The following is a 21,115-nucleotide window of genomic DNA, read 5'->3' as shown; positions in this document are numbered from 1 at the left end:
GCTTGTCACGACTTCTTTAGATGTAACCTTGGCCTTTCCAGGTGCAGCCAGCAGTTGCAGCCTCCAAACAGGCTGATGACTCTGGGATGTGAAACCATGGGCTGGCCAATCACAACGTTGGGCAGTTGTGGCATTGTCGATCACAACACTGGAAAGTTATGGACCCGCAAATCCTGATGGCAATGCTTGACAGTAGTGGCCGCGCACAGGTCAATCACCACAAACATGCACAAGCCGACTCTTCTACTGGCAGTTGCAGCCTTGCCACAGGTGAGGTTCGACCCAATCAATGCCCTGACTGGGCTTGTGCAAATGCTGTCACAATGAGAGCTGTCTCCAAAAGGAACCAGTGTAGTAAGACTGCTGACCCGCTGGCTCTGGGATCGTTGTATCGCTGTCCTCAGTCCCTCCACTCTAGGTGCCTCACAGACACCTGGGAACCACTGCACCTCTCGCCTCCAAACAGATACTCCTCCTAAGGGATTGGCCTGCTGTTTCCCTCTCTCTCAGCAGGCAGGCAAGCTTCTTGGCTATTCAGGACAAGAATTGGTATATAGGTCCTCCAGCAAGAGATATAGACTCCGGTGACACACTCTAACATATGGGAGATTGGCTGTCTAGCAGCTACGAGCCTTGTTCCACACCGTTCCTGTGAGTACTCTGTAGAGCACTCCCTCCATTAGCCATAGAGGAATTGAGACTGGAGCAACAATTAGGATTGCAAGATTCCACTTTTATACACCAAAATCAGAAAAGAGATATGTATCCAGTTTTTACAGCTGTAGGACTAGTTAGAAGTGGTTCTCCTTTTAAATGTTCTTTCCACGCTGCTTTGCATACACAGCCATTGTGTAGAGTCGTGGCTCTCACAGTGGGGTAGTCTTCAACCTGAAGCGCCAACTACAGAGGCACAAAAGGGTGTGAGCTGTCAGCACCCAGCTCTTATCAGCCAATTGAAGGAGTAATCCGAGAAGGATAAAAGGCCAGGCCTCACCTGAAGTTCTCTGTCTCTCTTCACAACAGATTCTGCAGTTCCTCCCCTCTTTTTGACCATCCGTCAAATGGAAACTTTCAGGAAGACTAATCAGCGCCACCTTACTAGCAAAAGGCCTAATTTAATTTCTAAAGGAGTCCTGCCTTCACTCCCCTCACTCGAGTACCTAGATTTTCTTGCTCCAGCTGTATGAGTCCCAAGCAGTATACTTCCACTGTCTGGGAAAACAACCTCACCGCCATCTTGTACAAAGTCTAGGTCTGGGGTATCTAGAATGGGTCCCACAGTTCTCCATTATTCTGGCCTCCTCACACACACACACCATGCAAGTTCCATGTAGACTGCACACGTAAGTACCCATAACCCACACTCGAGATGTTAACGCTAAGGACTGGGTAAGCTCATATGGCGTAACTATACACAAGTGGGGCCAGAAGGCCAGATAAGCCAATACATATAGAGGACACATTACGAGTAGTGAGTCAAGTCCCACAATACCTAAAAAGGGTTCTTTTGACTTGCCAACTACAAAACTGAATGTTGGCGGGTTTATAAATGCCATATTAGGCTCACAAATTAACTGCGTTTGATAGTTGAAGGATGACTACTTATCCTGCTGTGAATTCGTTGCAGCATCCCATCCACACCTTTACTATTACAATTGCCACGATCAGATTCTCTGCTGCCTCTACAATAGATACTATATTCACGGTTACCAGCACTGTTGGTTCTACTACTAGCAGAATTTTTTTTCTTCTTTTTTTAAATTCCTCATTTCACCATTAGTATATGCAAGGTTAACAATAAAAGCTCATTCCAACCCTGGCGCCCAGGGCCTATGTTATTGCATTTGCTTTAGGCCGACCAGGCCAGCTTCTTTTGTATGAGGCTTGGTGTAATCATTGGACCTTTGAGACCTTAGACCAGCCTCATCTCCATGCCCCAAGATATCAATGGTGACCAGATATTATTATCACTATTATCTACCAAGCCCTGGTCCAGTCGCACCATGCCCAATGCCGCACCCAACCAGTTCTCATAAAGCGGGGGTCTGGGATCTTTCCACAATTTACAAATCTCAAGCAGAACACATGGGCCCACTTGCACATCAGAAAGCTGACTTATAAGATCGTTGTCTAAACCAAAAATGACTCGGGCTGGGTTTAAGTTCAGCTTAAGTTTAAAAATACCATCCAGGGGCACGCTCCAAGTTATATCAAAAGTCTCTTAAATGAACACATTAAAAAAAAATATGTATATCGTCCGCCTCGACCAAATCACATCTAGGGCACTTGGGAGGTAGGCAGGAAGCAAATTTTGCAATTTTCTTAGGCGTATAATACAGCCTACTAAAATTATTCTTTTTAAGAGCAGCCGGTTTAACAAGCTTATATAGGGTTTGAAGAGATAGAGCATAAAGATTGACAGATGTATCTCCCATAACGGATGAGTTCCATACAAGATGAGAAGGGGGGAAACTCTGCATCCTCAGCGTCTAATAGGCTCCTATACCAGAATCCAACCTCCTTTTTATATTGGGTTTGTATTCTGGAATATATACTCAATCTCCCAATTACCACCTATATGCTCCTTCTCTGCTGAAAACCAGGAGCACAATTGCAGATATTTAAATCTAGAGAAGGAGTCACCAATTTTAGATCTTACAACCTCCCAAGGAAGGACTCCATCAGATGATATTAGGTCAGTCTGAATAATATCTTATCCCCCATCTCGCCTTGACTTTATACCACACGCTAAGTGCTGATTTTAAAACCTTTAGGCAAACCTTCTTAAAAAACGTTGGCACCCCAAACTTGTACAGAAATCCAATGCCCCCTCCCTCGAAGTTAACCATGATCCTCAGAATCCTCCCCAATTGGTTTCATTGGGACCTGAGAGTAGACAGCCTATATTTTTAAACTGGAAGGCAAAAGAGTACCAGAGCATGTCTGGGAGGGCTAGACCGCCCTTTAAGAGTCTTCGTTTTAACTTCTTCCCCGATAGCCTCGAATTTTTATTAGACCATATGAAGCTGCCTATTTTACTTTGAATTTTACCCAAAAGCTTACCTGGGAAATCCAGGGGAATAGTGCTAAATAAATACGTAAATTTAGGCAGAATAATCATCTTGACAAGATTTACACGGCCATAGATGGTGAGGGGTAGATTCTGCCATCTAGAGAAAAGATGATCAATTTCCTTAGCCACTCTCCTCAAATTAAACAGGGGGATATTACTTAAATCCTGTCCTATAGTTATCCCCAAGTACTTGAGCTCCTTACTGCAGCTTCTGGGCCAGCTATCAACACCCCAGCACATTACCTCAGTCTTGGAGGAGTTAACTGAGTACCCAGAGTACAGACCAAATTCCTTCAGGGTGGTTTCTACCTTGGGAGCACCTCCGCTGGGTTGTTGGTATAAACCAACAGATCGTCCGCATACAGGGCTAATTTGCACCTGTATTCTGAGGCTTGGAAGGGAGTAATTTGTTCATCCAGTCTCAGAGCTTGGGCAAGAGGTTTGATATAAATATCGAACAATAAGGGCGAGATAGGGCACCCCTGCCGTGTTCCCCTTTTTATACTAAAGCTCGATGTTGGTGAACCATTCAGCAGGATAACTGCAGAGGCACCTTCGCCTTTCCCAGCTTCAAGATAAGCATTTTAATTGCCTCCTTCCATGACGGGGGGACCCTACCTTCTGAGCTGTAGATGTAGTTAAAAAGATCACATAAACTAGGAACTATCGCATCCAGAAGGGCCTTATAAACTTCACACAGAAGAGCATCCGTCCCTGCAGCTTTATTGTTCTTGATCTTCTTTATATGGAGTTTGATTTCCTCTTCCGTGATGGGGCCATCTAACATGTTTCGACCCTCGCCTGTCAGTGTTGGTAAGCCCTTGTTTTTTAGCCACTCCTGAATACTATTGGGACTTTAAGTTCTCCCCTCTTTATATAGTTTAGAAAACATAGAAAGCAGGCACCTTTGCATATCCTCTTGATTGCTAGAGATTGCACCAGTCTCGTCTATGATCAATTTATTGATGTTATTCTTTACCCGGTCTGCCTTTACCTTCCATGCCAGAATGGCTCTAGTTTTTTCTCCGTATTCATAGTTTTCCATATTATGGGATAACCATTGTGCCTTTACTTTTTAGTCTAACTTCCCCCTATACTCTAATCGCAGGCGCTCCAGGTCGCTAAGGATTTGTGTCAAGTTGTCAGGTTGACAACTCAACCTAGCTCCTTCCAGCTTAGATATCTCTTTCCAATTTTTGGAATTCTAGCGCCTCTTCCCTGTTCTTAGCGCATATCAGGCTATGTAGCATGCTGCAAATGTGGGCCTTAAATGCGTCCCATACGAAGTCAAGTGATATTGAACCCATATTTTCAGAGAAATACTCGATGGTAGATGTTTTAATAGCACTAATTATTTCTTGGTTAGATAGCATTGCCCTTTTCAGTGTCCACCTAGGGGTAGAATTAGACTTAAACGTATTCCCTAAATATGAAAAAGAGATAGGGGCATTGTCCGATAGAATACTTGGGAGCGTGGCGATATCCTCTAGATTCTCCAGGCCCAATCTATCCGTAAGAATATAATCAATTCTAGAGGAGTGACCGTGCTTTTTACTAAAAAACATGAAGCCCGGTTCAACGCCCTTCTTAGCCCTCCAAGCACCTACCAGCCCGAGCTCGTGGATCATATTGATCATTACCCGACGTATGCGGGAGCGGCAGCATGCTGACTATAATTTGACCTGTCTTGAAGGGGATTGAGAAGAACATTAAAGTCACCACCGATTACTACCGGAGTGGTGACGTCTACTAATTTGGTCTGTACTCTGAATAGGCAGGGTCATCGACATTAGTAGGCCGAGCTTGCCATGGTGGCCATAGTAGGACACCATGGCAAGCTCAGTACCCCCGATGGCCGCCTGCACCAAGATCCATCTGCCAGATTGATCTGTTTGCGTGGACTTTATGGTGCCACCAGCTCCAGATCTAACTAGGACCGCAACCCCTTTATTATATACTGTCTGTTCAGAGCAGCAAAAGAGTTCAACCCATCTATATTTTCGGAAGACAGTCTTACACTCGAGGTAACTTAGATGGGTCTCTTGTCAGAGGCACACCTGGGCTGAAGATTGTTCTAAGAATTTCATGATCAGCCTTTGTCTTCGCGGGCATCAGAGCCCATTGACGTTCCACGAGATAAACCTTATCCTTGTGGTCGTCATGTTTGTACAAGTACTTCTTGCCTCCCTCCCCTTAGCTGGACACCCCAAAAGCAACTTACTCGTCGAAGAAGAGGCTTGAATAGCTACTTGATTGGCCTCTGAGATTGTGAATCATCTGCCGATATCCTCTTTAAGACCTAACAAGATGTCAGCCTATGTCCTAGGTGCAGTTGGACATTGGGGCCCAGATGCAATAGGTGTATAGACCTCTTCCCCCTTCTCCAACGCGGTTCTACAGTTGTTTCCCTGGTCAGTACTGAGTTTCTTTAATTTCGACTCCATCTTACATTCGCCGCCATTTTGAGTATCTCTGCTCTTTTGGACTGCAACGTGTCGAAAAACCCCTCCGTCCTTGTTTTGAAACCAATCTCAGACACATGCCGGCCTAACTAATCCTTGTCTGGACTACCTAATCCCCGTATCAACTATCTGTTAGCCTTTAGTATTCTTCTCTTGCCTATCTTATCTTTTTGGCCTTCGCTATTCTCTCCCTGTGTTTTCCCATTTCACAACCTTTCTTTTGAAGCATACATACATGTCCTGCCCTTGCAACACTGAACCATGGGTACCAGTATTGATTAACTCTGGGGGCTGGATAACACACAACATGTAAGCAGAGAGCATTCTGGTTGCACAACACCTTGTTTTTCGAACTCTTCTGATTGGCTAAAACTTTGTGCATTGGGTGTATGTTTGTAGAGATGTACTTTGGCTATAAATGTTTGTGAGCCACAGAGTAAAGTGGCAGTCTCCTGAGAACCTACTTGGTGTACTTCTGGGACAACTGTGCTTAGCTGCAGCTAATAAAACGTGTTTTTCTATGCCCAACAGAGTATACCGTGTCTCTGAGCAACAAGGCAGGTGAATTCGGAGATTTTAGGCGTGCCCTGCGCCGCCAGGCCCTAAGGCCCGGTTCTTCAGTACCCTGATTTTATAATGCTGAAAAACTATTTAATAGTTCCACTGACTGATGCACAATTACCTGCTGATCTTGTAGTGCACTCCCCTCCCCTGTTACATTACTAGAAGAGCTAGAGGAGGGCTGCAGGTTTTCTACCCTAGCAGCGGGGCCAGGTAGAGCAGCAGTAGGAGCGGTAGAGATGGTGGCCATAATGATGTTTTTATCTTGCCCCCGGTCAGAGGTGGTAGAAGAGAGAACCTTGTAGTAGGATTTTAATGGTGGCGTAATTTTAAGTTTAGTGAAAGGCCCTCCTCTAGCTTTTTTCCTGCCTCTTCCTTTACCAGGTAGTGTACCTTCCACAATATGACTTCCCTTCCACTGTCTGGTGACAGCCTTAATTTCTATAATTGGGGGCGAAATTACAAGAGGTTTGGGTATGACTGAAACAGTATTAGGAGCCTTATTGCGAAGGGTGTATCGACAGACCGCAGGCTCAGATGTAGATGTAGCAGTGTTGCAGTTCGAATCACTGCTGGGAACACTGCCGACTCGCTTCGCCACGCAGTTCTCCTGCTCTTGGCTTAAATCAGTCTCAGTTGTATCAGCTAGTAGCTCTAAAAAGACTCTGTCTCCTACAATCTCAGCCTGTTTCTGAACCACAACACCCCCACCGCAGACCCCCGCCGGGGAAGGAAACAAGGCGGAAGCCAAGCCCCACAAGACCCGCACAGGGAGCTTCCCAGCCTCACCTCAGCGTCTGTACCAAGAGGCTCCAGCCACGCCAATTTTAGTGTTATCCAGACTCCGGGATTCACACCCTCTGCCCGAGCTCTCTCCATGCTATTCGCTCGTCAGAGTGCTGGTCCAGCGGCGACTTCAAAGTGATAGAAGATAGACCCCCCGAGGGGAGACGCCGAAGCTGTCGCCTGGAATTTCTCTGCCTCCATTCCCTTGCTGCGCCCAGAACACGAAACCACGGAGGCTCCAACACCGCTCCTCCCACAGCGTCACACACCATCGAGTCTGCCCCTCCCTAGAACGCTCCGGAGGGCAGCGAGAAAGACACCGCCTTACACCAAGCGTATTTTCGCCGAGCAGAGGTCATTTTTTTTTAGATATTACCGAAGAGACGTATTCAGAAAAGGCATTATTAGGGGGGGAAAAAGAACCCTGTGAGCCGCTAGCCGCTAGTGACGGATCAGACACCACACATCAGGGGAGCTCCGCCGCGGCCGTTAGCTCTCAGCTGCCATGTTCCCCCAATATCTCAATCAACCCCACTACTAGTAGTGTTTCTGTTTATAGTACTAATAGAACTTATAATACAACAAGGCTTCTGGCAACAAATAGTTATTCTTGAAGTATATACTCTAACTCCTGCCAGCCTTGCTAACATGCGACTAGTACAGTCCCTACTACGATTGTGGTACTTTTCTTACTTATTGTATTACTTCCACCAATCCTACTTCTGCTCTTGTTGTTACTGGTATTCCTTTACCATCTGTAAAGTGAGAACTAACTCTACTACATGCCAAAACTATTATTGCTATAAGAATTGAGTCTACTTGTTCTGCTCTGCCGTTGTGCACATTTGATTATGGTTATTCTACAAATGCAACTATGAGTACTAGTGCCACAAATATACGAATTTACCATTGATATTAGTCCTACCAGTATTACTTGCCCTTCTAGCAGCACTAATGATCTTTGTCCTACCAGTATTACTTGGCCTTTTAGCAGCACTGTTAATCTTGTAGCTGTTGGTACTGTTAAAGGCACCATTTTCATTATTGCTACTTGTACTGATACTACAACTATTAAAAAAAGACATCATGCTATCATTCCTTCTAATATGACTGCTACAAAATCTCTTAAGAAGGCTCGGAGTTTGATCAGTATCTGTACCACCACTCATAATAATACTATCTATATTAAAAGTAGTTCTACTAATGTTATGGCAGTGCTGCGGCTTGTACCATCGTGAGTACTTATACTGTGATACAATTCTCACTAATTGTATTCCTTCTATTACAGTTATTATTATCTGAACCACAAGTACTACCCATACATTATTAGTAGTAAGACTTGCTGATACTGTTGTTTTTGCTACTATCAATAGTTAAACTACTACTTCAAGTACTTACGCTAGTCATTTGCTATTGCTAATATGTTCTGATAATAATTTTACATGTGGGATTTCTACTAATGTTATTATTTCTAGTTTGCCTAGTATATAGTAAGTGCGGTATAATACTGCCATTAACCTTGACAAATTTTTATTTTTTACGCACTAAGAATTTTTTGTCACTTCCCTTAGGTGATAAGCAGTGAATTGCATACATAATATTGTTAATTAATTACATCCTGATAGTCAAAGGCGTATTGCAATTTGTTAAGTGTCACACCACATTTTACCAACTTCTTTCATACAGCTAACACAATGTTTGCACCTGAGTATGAATATACATGCGTGTGTGCTTTTGAGAAGACCCTTGGTGGTCAATTCACAAACCTGTTTAATAAAAGTTGTAATTCTGTGAGTCGTAGGTTTCGTCCTACAATTCAAGTAGTGCTATAGATTTTTCCATGTGTGGTAAACGTTCGGATTTACCCTACTTTTTCTCCACTGGTGAAAAATATTTCTCTTAGTGGTGAACCGATATGAAATATTGTGGGTATTTAGTAGGAGTCGCCGTAATTACCTTAATTTGCTGTATCATAATTATGCAAAATGACACAAGATTGCACGGAATTGCAAGAGAAGCTTAAGCCTGTATTTAGCTTTTTTTCTGATAGCAAAATGCACCCTTGCATCTACAATGGACCCGAGGAGGCATCGTGCGCTAAGAAAATAGAGCAAAATGCAACAGAAAAGGAACATAGCAGCTGCTCGCGGTCTGTTTCTGTGCTCTTGGGTATTCATTTTTGCCCCAAACTAGTCAAAATTGTGTGACTGGTTTTGATTGCATAATATTCAGCCATTTTATATCAGAAGAGTAATGCAACATTACTCCGATTTCACCAACACATTGTATTTGGGATCTTTTCTACCACATTTACTTGTTTAAGTTCAGTCTTTTTGAGGAGGTTTACGTGTATAAATTGAGTGGGACCACCATTAGTCGGAAGGAGCGGAAGTCCTTGCTTACAAGTTTGTGAGGTTTTCAGTTCTTTCCCAATAGCCGCTGCTACCCCTCCCCTGGAGCACCCATGTTCTAACCCCCAACTTCACTGTAACTAATGGGAAAATCGAGTAGATTGTTCATGGTAGTAAATCCCATTTGTGGGTATTTGTGTTAGCAAATCCTGATTCTGAGCACCGGGATCTACCATTTGCACCAACAGGTTGTACTTTCTCTGCTCATAAGTTGAACGTCCCAGCGCAATTTGTTCTGAATTATGGAAAATGTTAAAAGGCTCAAGAATCCTGTTGTACCTAAAATCCCCCCCAAAAATTCTCTTATTGTAACTTTTGATGTTAATACAAACATAGATTTAATATACATTCTTTTTATAGATGGAGATGTTTATCAAGGAAGCTTCCTACATTTTCAAATATCCCAGCGTTTAAGAAGTATTTCTGTTCTGTGCCGTTTTAAAGGAAATTAACTCTGAGAGGGTGGGTGTACAGACATGCTGAAAGAATATAGTTGATATGGAAACTGCTTGCATATTGCTTTGCGACCAGCTCTACATTGTTGATGTGCATTTGTGGAAGGCTCTGTTGTAGATCAACTGCTCTCATCTGTCGTTGGAACAAGATCGGTAAAGATTGAAATCATATTTTGTAACTTAAAATTGATAAGTTATTAGGTGATGGTGCAGATCCTGTGCATTTTAAGAACATTTAACTTGATGGACCTAGTATAATATTCCAACCGTGGTCAAGATGTAGATTTAGAATACTTTTAAAAAATGCAAATGTCTCCTTCACCTTGCCATCTAACCAGCCCACAAGGAGCTGAGAAAACAAAGTATACCTTATACATAACTTCACCTGACTGGTGCATGGAAGAGAAGCTACCAGGACGTCTGGTATGCAGATGCATTCCTGTGCTTGAAACACATTGCAGCTTGGTCTATAGTGGAGAATTTGGCTGTGAATTTTCAAAAGATATAATCCCCCTCCCAAGTCCCCCCCAGATATTCCATGTCTTAAATTAGATTATGAATTACTACAGACTGCCAAATTGTAGTGAAAATCTATGTTGAATTTTTTTAGGCTCCATAGTTGGAATTTGATCATAAGGCAAAAATCATTGTAGGTTGATTAACACCTCAACCCACAATGACATTCTATCAGCTAAGCAAATAGAGTATTGGAAGAAAGCTGGACACTTGAAGCCTCATTACGTGACTTGGGATAGTACCTGGTAAATCCGCTCATGACGTTTCCTACACTAGGTGTGCTGGTAAGTCTCTACGGGGGAGAAATTATGAAGTTACCCTATATTGCAATCCATTGATTGACCACGTTACAATCCAGGTGCCACTAGGGGTATTTGGGGCTTATTTAAACTGAGGGCAGTCTGCGCTCGATTTTCCAGCCTGCCCGCCACGGTCCGACTCGGTAACTAGCACCGTTGAGCCGAGGGCGGGACAGGAAGAGCCAGACACTTCCGCCTACATGAGCGGTCAGCGCTCTAGCTCTCCAACAGGAAGGGCTATTTAGGCAGCGAGGAGCTGCGGGCTGATAGCGGTAAGGGAGGACGGTGGCAGAGTCTCCCCCGACCCGCTTGACGCCAGTAAGCACTTTTAGAGCGCAAGACATTGTACTGAAGTGTTTGGGTTGTTTGAAGCCTGAATTATTATTTTAAAAACTGCTGAAATCTTAAACTTTATCGCCGCTTTATTTTAAATCTACTTACTCCATTGATTGACCACGTTACAATCCAGGTGCCACTAGGGGTATTTGGGGCTCATTTAAACTGAGGGAAGTCTGCGCTCGATTTTCCAGCCTGCCCGCCCCGGTCCAACTCGGTAACTAGTACCATTGAGCGGAGGGCGGGACAGGAAGAGCCAGTAACTTCCGCCTACACGAGCGGTCAGCGATCTAGCTCTCCAACAGGAAGGGCTATTTAGCCCTCTCGTCGCTCTGAGTGCGCAGCAGTCGCGCGCAGGGGAGCGCCTAAGGACGCGCCTAAGACAAGCCAAAGAGAAGCCCGTCTCCGCCCGTCCGCGACCGGACGGGACCAGGGGCCATGGCTTTTACATCTGCTGATCCAGGCTGTCCTTCAAGGGCTCGGGTGAGTTACTCTCCACCGGCTCTCTTAGGTTTGCGGATAACTCCTCAGTTGGGCTGTATAAGAGAGGAGGAATCCCTCCCGGAGGGCCCGTTCTCCTGTCGTTACTGTCATTTTCAGGCACAACACGATGAGTATGCTTTCTACCATCAAGCATTGGTGAGGGGGTTGGGCCCTAACACACAACTAGGAGGAAAGAACTTGCTCTGCAATATTAGATCACTGCCCAAGCATTATACATAGGTCTGGGGCCTTATCTCATCATTACAACCTGACCTATGTTTCTTAACAGAAACATGGCTGAAACCCCACACGGTCCCTACCATCACCTTAGGGATTCCTGACGGATACAAAATAGTTAGACTAGACCACCCCATCAAGACAGGAGGTGGTATAGACATTGTATATAGGAGTGATATAGCTATTTCTATATTAGACCAATGCTGCACCCCAGATCTGGAACTGCTGATTTTCAAGATCAATACCTCCACTAAGGCCAGCCGAAAAGGGGCTCTGGTGTACTGCCCCCCCGGCCCTTGTATGAATTTTTCCATTTCTCTAGTGGGGGCGCTGGCTCCGCATGTGAATTCAGATAGCGATCTCATACTCCTTGGGGATTTTAATGTGCACAGTGAACTGCAAGATTGTGGGGAGGCCCAGTCTTTATTGACAGATCTTTCATTATTGGGACTTACTCAGGTTAACACCTGCCCCACGCATCAGGCAGGGCATACCTTGGACCTGATTTTTTCCAATTCTTCCACAATCAACTGCCTTCCTCCTAGGCAGGTTAACTGGACAGATCACTTTATTTTGGAATTTTATACACTTAACTTTTGTAAACCGCCCACCCAAATATTGGCGCTACCCATCAGACGAAGACAATGGCATAAAATGACCCAAAAGGTCTTTAAGGAGAGGTTCGTAGAACCCCACATCCCTCCAGCGGAGGGGATAGAGGTGGCTCTCACCAAATATGAACGAGCAATCCATATAGCGGTAGACACCATTGCTCCTCTGAAACTGTTTAAACAACGACCCGCACATAAGCAGGAAGTATGGTTCTCTGAGCATTTACGGTCCCTAAAACATGCTTCTAGGAAGCTTGAAAAGGTATGGAGATCATCCCATCTGGAAGATGATAGCAACTGCTACTGGAGGGCCCTAAACATCTACCATAAAGCTATCAGAGCGGCTCGAAAGAATTACATTGCATCCCAACTTTCTGCAGCCGGTAACGCTTCGAAGGTCCTGTATCGGATCTTGCAGTCCTTTGTTAAACCAGTAGCCTGCGAGAGCTTGGATTTATCATCACAGCAACTATGTGATGAAATCTCCCATTTCTTCACTAACAAGATAGACAGGATTTATGAGAAAATTACCAACTCTAATCTATCTATAAGCCAGCCTATAGTACTGTCCCAGGCTGTGGAAGAAGTCAATTCTGCGGTTCTCACCACGTTCCCTCCCATCTCCTTAAAAGAGGTAGAAAGCCTAATGAGCCAAATTAAGAGTGGCAATCCTTCTGATTTTATCCCAGCCAGAATAATGCCGGTGGTTGCCAGCACGCTTGGCCCTGGGATTCAGAGCCTAGTCAATCTCTCGCTGGCTGAAGGCCGTGTCACTCTGGAGTGGAAAAAGGCACTGGTGAGACCCATTCGGAAAAACTCCTCAATTCCATGGACGGATTTGTCCAACCTCAGGCCGATATCCTTGCTTCGATTCTTGGGAAAACTGACCGAGAAGCATGTGAACAAGCATCTATCAAACTTTATCGAACAGTTAGGTAGCCTGGATTATTCTCAATCCGGCTTTAGACCGAATTACAGCACCGAGTCAGCATTGCTGTCAGTCATGGACGATCTTCACATGTACCAACCAGGACAGTGGTTATTCCGTGGTTCTGGTACTGTTAGACTTCTCAGCAGCGTTCGATACTGTATCCCACAACATCCTGCTTAGACGGCTTGCAGAGATCGGCCTTGAGAGTATGGCTCTGGCTTGGGTGAGGAGTTTCCTATCAGATCGCACCCAATGTGTCAACATGGGTGCGTTCCGTTTGGCGGAGGTAGAGATCACAAAGGGGTTGCTACAGGGCTCTTATTTGAGCCTAACCTTTTCAATATCTACGTGGAACCCCTGGCTAGGATCATGAGATCCTTTGGTTTCATCCCGGTGTCATACGCGGATGATACACAGCTCCTTTTTCCGTTTAAATCTCTTACCACCGACTTGGGGGTACGTTTGGATCAGGAGCTATCCCTAAAACAGCATGGAAACACCATTGTGGGTTCCTGCTTCCAGGTTATAGGTCTTCTCCGCAAAGTGTTCCCCTTACTTCCCGACTTTACTAGAAAGACTTTGGTACAGGCCCTTATACTTAGTCGTCTTGACTATTGTAACGGACTGCTGGCATCAGCCAACGAGGGAATATTAGCAAAACTACAAGTAGTTCAAAATACTGCTGCTAGGCTGGTCCTGAATGCCCCTCCTAGATCTCCGTCAAGACCCCTTTTGGATAAACTGCACTGGCTATCAGTTCACCAAAGGGTAAAATTTAAGACCTGTTGTGTAATCCACAAAAGTCTACACGGACTAGGACCTTCCTATCTGACAGATACATTTGTACCATATACTCCCGCCCGCTCCCTCAGGTCCAGCAACCAGCTTCTCCTTCGATTGCCTAGGGTGAAAAAGGTAAGACAGGGCGGCAAAGCTCTGTCAGTGGTTGGCCCCACATTATGGAACAAGCTCCCCTTGATGCTTAGGCAATGCCCAGAACACTTGATTTTCAGGAAAAAGCTGAAAACCTTCTTGTTTCAGAACTAGCTCACTTACATACTTACCCTCCTAAATTGCTGTTTCGAGTGTTTTTGGCACAGAGATACTCCTCTGGGAGTTGATTCAAGCGCGGTATAAACCCATAAATAAATAAATAAATAAATAAATAAAGGAAGTACCGGAGGAATCTGTTTTTCTGATCCAGATTCCCCTCGTCATTCCTCATTTGATGTATAAAATTTTACCTAGAAACTTCAGTTGCTTTGAGCAGCAAAAGTCTACAGTTGAATTATACTTGATCTGCACTGTTCACAAAGACCTTGTATTTCCAGTAGGGGCTGCCTGCTACTGTTTCCGTTAGAACTACAGGGGTAATCGAGGCATTCGCGTAGGGTCTCGAGGTGCTGCAATAGGTATGGATATGGGCAGATTATTTATTGTTTTTTTCAGTTTTCACTGTGTGTGTGTATATTGTGCCTCAAAGCTTTCTGCAATAAGGGGTGTTTTCTTTGAGTCTGGTAGTTTCCAAACGTGGGATGTCACAGAGGAAGTCTGAAGGTTTATTAGAACATAACGAAGGCTGAGTTGTTTGAATTTGCCCATTGTGACATCCCCGTTCAGATGGCTAGTGTGTGTCTAACAAGAGTGCAGCACCCTGTGCTCAAGAAGCAGCATTCTGTCTGGGATCTCTATATTAGCAGGTGACTCAAGCATATATTTGAGTTGATCTTTACCGAACTAGTCATGTGATCCTGTCATCAACCACAGAAGTTTCTTCCTTTAACTTAGGTACCAGAGCGATCAGGACACCACTTATTTTCTGATACTACAACTCCTCGCTCACTTCACTAGGTGCTCAGAATGCAGAACTGTCGATGCAGAAGTCTAATATTTAAATGATACATCTTTGTTCCCTAGAACTGTTCAATTTGTGTCAAAACTGTTGTGGTCGGTGATGCAGTGATTGGGCAGAAATGACCTCTGTATTGAAAACATTTGTGTGCTCTTCACCTGAGTTTCCATTTGCATGTGAATCAGGTTTCCTGACTTTTTGAGTGTCCCTGCAATCACGTTTGTCAACCATGTGCGCAGAGGCCTTGGCCTGTCCATAGTAATGTAAGGTCCAAAACCTGTTCTGTAACTTGGAGAGGTGGCACTAAGCCTACTCTCGTGAACATCATTCGACCATTGCCCATAATTTGAGGTAGTAGCATAAACACATGCTAAAAGCATACTGCGTTTTCATGAATCAGTTGTATGACTAGACCGTTTTCTTGTGCCAAAGGACAATGTGGACTACTGACCCCTCTCCTTCTTGAATGTGAGCCCCAGAGCCTTGCGCTGACATGCCCTGTGCATATTGAGTGAGTGTATGTGCTGTCAATGTGTATACACATGTGGTTGTAGGACTATGTGTGGTGAGATTCTCAGTAATGGGACCAGTGGATTTCATCTAGGATGGCCCCTGGTTTAGCCTGGCAGAAGAGAGAGGGGAGGATATAGCTTCCCCAGATAGTGGAAATGGATTGACTACATTTCTGTAGCTGGGGACGGAGACCCAAGCACTGAGATGAGGGAGGATGAACACGGGGCTACCTTTACAAGTTAAATAAGGTACTTTTTAGCAAAAGGCTGTTAATTAGTTCTTCCTTAGCACCTACATTTGATCTGTGTTAGGTATGAGATTACAGTCTCTGTTTTTCAAGGTGAGAAAGTTCCAAGGCATTGCCTACCTTTGTTCTGTCCTTGATTACTGCATCATGAAGATTGATAACAGCCTGGTGCGGAGATCCCATGCCTCCTTGGGCCCATATTTTTGATACTCCCACGTAGAGCCAGCATCATTGACACCTGCTGTTAGCGCTGTAAACCCCCATAAAGACTGTGTGTGAACACAGACAGCCAGAAAATTGACATTTGAAACAGAACCAACTCAAATTGGTTCTGAAACCCTAGATAGTGGGTCCACATCGATTATCTGGAAAATGAGTATGAAAGAGTTCCCAAACCATCCCAATTTGTTCCAGTTCCATGTTTTTCAAAACCATTCAAGGAGTGCTCCTTGGAGTACTCATGCTTCTGTGTGACCAGGGCTGGTGTTTGCTTGACAGGCAATCTCCCAGAGGTGAGGGTCATCACCTGAAGTCTTAGAAGCCTGCCTGTTTGCTGGGAGAAGTTTGGAGAGTACCTAGCTATGATGAGAGACTGTCCAGTAACTCTTGATAATAGTAACATCCAGAGAAGGCTGACAGAGAGGACAAAGCCAAGAGTGACCCAGGTTCTGAGGGGATCCCCGAGTCTCTTGAGCAATTTGAATTGTGATCTGCACCATGATTTTCAAGAGCAAAGCTTTAACAGGTCGTCGGCATCCCACTGTGGGCCTGAGACTGGTACTGCTGCTACCTAACATCTCTGTGGAAAATCCCTTGTTGCCAGCAATGAGGAACTCCCGATTGGTCCATAAGGTCCCAGCTGCTGAATGTTCACATCTGCTGACGAGCCGGCCAAGAGGCTGCAACTGCTGTGAATTAGCACCCATCTACATCCGACCAGGAATGTCACAACTACTGAAGAAGAGTGCCACCAGTGTAGTCATGCAGCACTGATCCTGCTTAGCAGCCCATGTTCTGAGTGCTCTTCACCATGGCCTCCATGTCTACGAAGCTTCCACAGGAGTGGGTAAGCAGAATGTGCTCCTCAGCTCCTCTAGAGCTGAATTTCCTCAAAGCAGGTAAACACAGAGTCTATCTGTGAATGGAATCAAAGATGTGCACCCAGAGAAAACTGCTGTACGAACTTAGGATTTTAGCCTGGGTGAAGTGAACTAGAGTTTATGAAAGCCATTGGAACGATTTACTCACTTAGCCAGTGGGGGTAATCCAGAGTGAGCTGCACCTTTGGCTAATGTGTATATGCATTTCACATACTGGTATGATAGACATCCGCAAATTCTTAGAATGGTAAGCGGGCATCGCAGGGAGCAATGTTGTGCCTTCCTGAGGAATGTAGATGACTTTACGTTCCTGTACCTAAAATAGTTATTTACCTTTGTAGCTTTTTGTTTTGCTGTGAATTTAAACTAAAACATAAGCACTTCCTGGGCAATACATTATGATTGTTGAGGTCTGAGTGCTGCTTCACACAGTACCACTCCAAAAAACCTTTGACTGCTTGTCCTCATTCCGCCAAGTCAAGTGCGAAAGGAGTACTTTGCCCAGCTTGCAAAGCCATAGTAGGAAAGACCGTAGGTCACCAGTGTTAAATTACCTCTGCCACCATGGTTGGGGCTTTGATGCCTTTAGCCACTCCCCTCTAGTTTGGGTCTCATATGCAGGTATTAAATTGTTGAATTTACATTCTGTCTATGGAGCATTCCCAGACCAAAGATTTTTATAGATCTATAAATTGGAGTCTACTTTTCATTCAATTCTTCATGACCAGTTTTGATTCCTCAAAAAGCATCAAATATGTTTTTGCACCTGCTTAAAAAAAGTAACGTTGGTTTGGATTCCACAAGAGTACTGCACAGTATTTCTCTATCAACTGGTAAATTTAATGAAGAGAGTCAAATCCCATTATATTTTGCCAAAAGGAATGTCCACACCTGGACAGTCTGCACTTTTTTTTTTATATCAAAAGAGTTGATTAATTGAGCGGGACTATGTGTGAGTCTGTAAAGATTAGAGCCCTAAATATAAATAATGAAAACCCAGAGAATACACATAGGGAAAACCACACTAGAAAATACACAAGACAGGGTTCAAAGTACAAATCATAAAGGTATATTAAAAATTTAACGACCAATGCAGAAAGCAATAAGGCATTTATTAGTCACTTCAAATAATGCAAAATGCAAATAAATGCAAAATATCATTGGAAACAGAAATTAAGCCCTAATCGAATTTCTTACCAGCACCGGTTACGATCTGGGGCATGTCAAATAGGAAGTCAAAGAGCAATTGTCATATGGATTGCTCAGTAAGGCCGGAGAGAAATATTTTAAGTACAGATTGATAAACAGACCAGCATGGAGTTTGCTCTCGAAGAGGGCCGGGAAAGAACCTGGCTTGTTTCTTCAATGGTGAGTTTCTTATACACTTTAAGACAGAGAAACTGTACAGTTACTGTGGTATGACAAACAAAGTAACATCGAATCATCCAATAGTAAAATAGAGAAACCAAGACATGCTATAATGACTTTTACATCTATTGGGTAATCCTGTATTATGCCCTACAACAGAAAACCGAAGGTTATTCATAAATATCATTAACACTTACATTCACCCTAAAGAGGTGACCTTCAATTGTATACAGTTGTAAATCAAGACTATTAAGCCATTTCAAACATTTAGTATAATACGGAAAGTCACAGTTAAGGCTTCTCCCTGCACAAGCAGAGGAAGATAAAGCATGCTTCTGTCAAGAACATCACTTCACACAACTGGGCCTCCTATTGTCAACCTGTATCAAATGTAGCAAACTATACATATTAAACACAGTATAAACACTGCATTTGAATTTCTGTAATATTAATTGAAAGCACAGAATTAATAAGTGTGGAATATGCTTCCACAGGACCAAACACAGAGCTACAAAGTGGTTCTATGTGCACCAGCATAGAGAGGAGAATTGACAAACCCAATTTCTAGATCGTTCTTCAGATGGACTTAATGAAAACTAGGTGTATCGCATGTGTTAGTAAGTTTAAGCCTGTGGTCTCCTTTGGATGACACCTTGCATGTGCTCCCAGTCCATTAACTTCACCCCTTGATAATTTGTTTTCCTGTTTCTGTGCCAGGCTTTTTTTTTGTTCCTTTACTGCTTCTTCCCCATGCCTTTTCTCTCCTTTTGAAGGGAGGTACAGAGTTGGCGCGGTGATGTAAGCAATCTCACGTTCCTATAGTAACCGCTGTGTTTATGAATGACAAAGTTAACGGCCAAAAAGTGGATGCTGTGTGCTCTGCTGGGGATTGTCTGGAGAACGACTGGCACCGCTGAGCTGAAAGTGCCGACCTTAAAAATGTTCCTCCTGCTCGATTTGACTTTGCTTGTTTTGAAGACAAGCAGAGCTGCGCCTGGTGTGCAAAGCCTGTTTCTTCTGCGCAGATGTGCTGCACCTGTTTCAAGTGTTGCGATTTTGACAGCATTCCTATATGATGTTAGATTTTAGTTAGTTCATGCTAACCTTATACATTCAGTCTTTCGATTATCAATTACCCGTTTAAACTATGCACTGGCTATTTTAATGACTGAATTTACTTTTTTTTAATTGGTGTCTTTCTGTTTTGGATTTTTCATTTAAAATAAGCAACATTACTTAAGACACGATTCTTGAGGCGTGGGCCTGACTTTCCTAAGAGGCATACTGGCACATTCACATGTGTGTGTGTGTGTGTGTGTGTGTGTGTGTGTGCGCGCGTGTGTGGGTGTGTGTGTGTGTGTTAGGCTCTGTGTGTGTGTGTGTGTGCGTGTGTGTGCGTGTGTGCGTGTGTGTGTGTGTATGCAGAGAGCTCTGGATAGCTCTCAAGTTAAGGTGGAAAGCAGCTCCTGTATAGAGCACTCTCAACACCAGCGACACTCTAAATTTGCTCACCGCAAATGTCTGCTTTTCTATCAAAGTCTTTAAGTATATATGTATATAGATAGATAGATAGATAGATAGATATCATTGAGAAAGGCGATTGCCAAAATGCGTCTGTGTGCTGTGTGTACCTACACCCGAATAAAATCTGGGTGAATTGCTCCCGCGAGTGCGGGTATTTCTTGTACCCTGCAGCTTGATGATTGAAGCGCGATTTCGCCCACACGAGCACTCGCCTGCGATTGCAGGGACTGAGGCGATAAATATATATATCTAGATATAAATATATATATATATATATAGATATATCATAGCTAGCCTGGAGAAGTGGGTCCACTCATTTGAACCATTTGCTAACTTCCGTGACCGTGTTGGCATTCTGCTCTTTCACAAGAGGAAATATGCACACATAGCAGTTCCCTGTAGTATACCAGGTTTTACATTGAGAAACTGTGCTTTTTGAGTCCAAAGAAATATTTTTGCTTTTAACTAATGCTGTTTAGCTCGAGTCTAGTAGTGCGCATGGGCTGCATGCTGTACCTACTCGGGGTGTTTAGATCACGCTCACCACTTTCCATTAGTTCCTTTCTGTGCCTTTCTGAATTTCTTTATTTTTATTGGTAGAAGGTTGGTCTTCGTCCCGCTTTTGGGTGTGTTTTACACTTTGTGGCGACTGGCCCTGATACATATCACATTACTATTTTATGTATTTATCATTTGTTTTTGCACTCTTTTGTTTCACTGAATTGGTCCACTGCTGTGAACACACTGTTTTAACCCCTTCTATGCTCCTGACGGAACGGTTCCGTCATGAGCGTCGGTTGGCCTGTGCTCATGACGGAACCGTTCCGTCATGAGTCCATAGGTTCTTTAGAACCTTCAGCACCGCAGCGGAATTCGCGCAGCGCTGAAGGGGTTAACATGACCGTGCTATATTTGTCAACACTTTTATTTAATACAGTTGCGGCTGCCTGGGCAGCAGGCATGGGAGGGGTAACCATGCCACTTGTTTCTTTCTTAATTGCTCCAACCCTGTTTGCGATCTTGTACACATTAATTTCTGTTGTTTCCCGTCCTGTAACACAGCGGTTAACGGACATTTTGAAACAGTACTCCATTACGGTAAGTGCTTGGAACATCCTGCACTTACTTTATGAAATAAAACACTGCTGTATTGTACTGAATACAAATGATCGATTTGGGGAAAAAACATGGACTGTGCTTTGGAAATTACAGGGAAAAGGTACCCTAATCACTACCCTGTCATTATCTACCGTACTACATAGAATCCAAAACAATCCACTCCAAGCGAAATAGGACCGTAAATCATACATGTAGCTTATAGGCACATGCACTGAAAACGAATTGCACATG

General features: G+C 43.9%; 1 protein-coding gene across 1 annotated transcript in view; it reads left to right on the top strand.

Annotated features, from left to right (window-relative positions):
* Positions 1–21,115, top strand: part of GNAL (G protein subunit alpha L) — a 928,322-nt gene that overhangs the window by 87,557 nt on the left and 819,650 nt on the right. The window lies entirely within an intron of this gene.

The sequence above is a fragment of the Lissotriton vulgaris genome, chromosome 4_1 (genome assembly GCF_964263255.1).
Source record: "Lissotriton vulgaris chromosome 4_1, aLisVul1.2, whole genome shotgun sequence".
Classification (NCBI taxonomy): domain Eukaryota; kingdom Metazoa; phylum Chordata; class Amphibia; order Caudata; family Salamandridae; genus Lissotriton; species Lissotriton vulgaris.
Note: the sequence above shows the minus strand (reverse complement) of the source record. Positions and strands in the feature narration are given on the sequence as shown.